The sequence below is a fragment of the Spinacia oleracea genome, chromosome 2, assembly GCF_020520425.1.
Source record: "Spinacia oleracea cultivar Varoflay chromosome 2, BTI_SOV_V1, whole genome shotgun sequence".
Taxonomy (NCBI): Eukaryota; Viridiplantae; Streptophyta; class Magnoliopsida; order Caryophyllales; family Amaranthaceae; genus Spinacia; species Spinacia oleracea.
Window position 1 is genome coordinate 8103659 of NC_079488.1, and position 2975 is coordinate 8106633.

General features: G+C 41.0%; 1 non-coding gene across 1 annotated transcript; it reads right to left on the reverse strand.

Moving 5' to 3' along the window:
* Window positions 1-1427: 1427 nt before the first annotated feature.
* Window positions 1428-1533, reverse strand: LOC130468315 (small nucleolar RNA R71). The gene has a single exon (XR_008928709.1). It is a non-coding gene; the product is annotated as a small nucleolar RNA R71 (small nucleolar RNA).
* Window positions 1534-2975: the final 1442 nt, after the last annotated feature.

A 2975-nucleotide genomic window follows, 5' to 3' on the forward strand; every position in this document is an offset into this window, starting at 1 on the left:
TTCAAGGGAATGCTTTTATCCCTTATGCTTTTATTTCCTTTAGGTTTTAATTCTCTTGGAACTCCTCTCTCACGTTTTTTTTCTCTCTTTTCTTTTTCATGAACCATAGTTTTTCTACAAACTCCATTAATGTAATTCTTTGAGGTATTATTGATTTTCGTTTTTATTTTATTTATTGCTTTTAATTATGTTTTCATTCTTAGATTTGATTTTCATTGTTCGTTTCATGATTGAGTAGTTTCTTTTCTAGGGTTTGGGAATCCATGTTTATATTATGAATCCTTATTATTATTGTTGATGGTTTGATTATTCATTGATATTTCTAGTTGATTAGGTTTATATTGTTAATCTTTGCAATCTGATCAATTGTTTGATTAAATCATGCTAATAGGATTTAGAATCGAAAGATCGAATTTTAGAGGCTTACCTACAACTAGCAATTCTGATTATGTTAGCGATCGTACTGCATATGTTGAATTGAGAGTGTTAAGACCCGACCGTAGGATTAACTTGTGCTCTAGATAATTTGAATATTTGAGTTGTTGATGATGTTTTGATTGATTCTGAACTATGAACATGGTGAACCGTTGCCCTAGATCTTTTAGTTTATTTTTCTATTTATTTTAGTTTAAACATTGAATCCTAAATTTCGTGACATTGTTAGTTTCGCCATACCTTGGAAGCTAGATTTAAATAGCCATCTCTCTGTGGATTCGACCCTGCTTACCCTACTACATTGTTAGGAGGTTTCGTTAGGATTTTATTTTTGACGGGTGTACGACAGCCTATCAAATTTTGGCGCCGTTGCCGGGGAGACGGCTATATTCTATTAGTTTTAGTTTGATTATTTGAACTGTTTCCATTGTCTCATTGGAACTCTCAGTTCCAATTGAGGCAAATCTCACTGCGTTTTCTTTCGTTGTTGTTTAGGCCCAGGTCTGCCAGAACGGGTACCTTGGTTCCTCCCGATCCCGATCTTGGAAAGACCCTTCGTCAACTAAAAAAGCAACAGAAAAAGAAGAAGCAGTCAGGGTCCCAAGACTCACAGACTCCACCGAGTCACACGATGTCTAAATCCCTGAAATCATATGGGGTTCCTTCCTCGAATAGTGTTCCGACTGGGCTCACAATGCCAACTATTGATGCAGTCAACTTTGAGATCAAGCCCGCTCTAATCTCCATGGTCTCACAAAGTCAATTTGGTGGCCATCCATCTGAGGAACCCACCAACCATTTGCAGAGGTTCAACCAACTGTGTGGTACTATCAAGCATCAAGGGGTCACTCAAGACCAATTGAAAGTCATGTTGTTTGGTTTTAGCCTTCGTGATAAGGCTCAGACATGGTTGAAAGATGTCAAGGAGACAGAGTGGAGTGCTATTTCACAGGCCTTTCTAGAAGAATTCTTTCCACCCACCAAGACTGCTGAAATAAGGCATAAGCTAACTACATTCACTCAAGAACCTGGTGAATCACTTCGAGAAGCCTGGGATAGATTCAAGGCTTTGCAGCGGTCGTGTCCGCATCACAATATTGAAAAATGGTTCTTGGTTCAGATTTTCTACCATGGTTTGCAAGATGAAACAAAGAACACGGTTGATTCTGCTGCTGGGGGTGTTTTTCTTGACAAAGAAGTGGATGCAGGTTATGATTTTCTTGCCAACTTAGCTGCCAACCATTACAGCACCACCAGATCCACATCTAAGAAGGGAAAATTTGATGTCGATGCTTATGCTCTATTGTCCTCACAAGTGGCAGCCTTGAACGTGAAGATCGATTCTTTGAAGGCTCCTCAGTCTAGTACACCCCCAATGAGTATCAATGCTATGTCTAGTGTAGCTCCAGTGACAACTTCTTACTGCGAAGTATGTGGCATCCAAGGTCACTTTGGTCATGAGTGCTCTTATAGTTTACAGGATACTACGCAATTGGAGCAAGTGAATGCTTTTCAACAGAGACAACCCAATGACCCATACTCCAATTCATTTAATCCGGGTTGGAGGAATCATCCAAATTTCTCATATCGGGGCAACAATGTTCAGAATCCTCAACCCCAGCAACAATGGTCGCAACCACAGTTCCATCCACCTCAACCACATGTTGCTAGGCCTCCATTTCAACAAGGGGCCTCACATAATGCTCCCCCGGGGTTTAATAGGCCCCCGCATCAAGGATATCAACAACCCCCTCAGAGCAGTGCTACTCCAGAGCCTAACATGGGTGATCTGTATAAGCTCATTGCAAATATGCAGAAGACCGCAGAGATAGCTCAAAAGAACCATGATGAGAGCATCAAAGAGTTGAAGAATCAGAATAGAATGTTGGAGAATCAAGTTGCTCAACTTGCTGACACTCTGTCTCAAAGGCAACCGGGTACACTACCAGGGCAACCTACTCCGCCCCAGAACAGAGAAAGTGCCAATGCTATCACTCTTAGAAGTGGCACTAAATATAATGGACCCCCGATGCCCACTGATGATGCAACTCTTGCTAAGGAGAACACAGATGGACCAGGGAAAGCAATTGATGCAGAGCCTCAAGTCCTGGAAGTTGGTAATGCTGATGATGTTGGTGCAAATAAGGGGAAAGAGAAGAATTCTGATTCTCTCCCTATTGTGCCTAAGTTACCTTTCCCTCACCGGATGCAGAAAACTAAGGTTGATCAACAGCTTGGTAAGTTCTTGGCAATGGTCAAGAATCTTGAGGTAACGGTCCCTTTTACTGATTTAATATCTCAAGTTCCTGTTTATGCAAAATTTTTGAAAGAGATGATCACTAAGAAAAGGGATTATGGTGGTGTGGAGAGAGTCGCTCTAACTGAAGAGTGTAGTGCCATATTGCAAAATAAGTCTCCACCCAAACTTAAGGATCCGGGTAGTTTTTCCATCCCCTGTCATGTAGGTGCATTGTTCATTGATAAAGCATTATGTGATTTAGGTGCAAGTGTGTCTGTCATGCCCCTTTCTGTCTGTAATA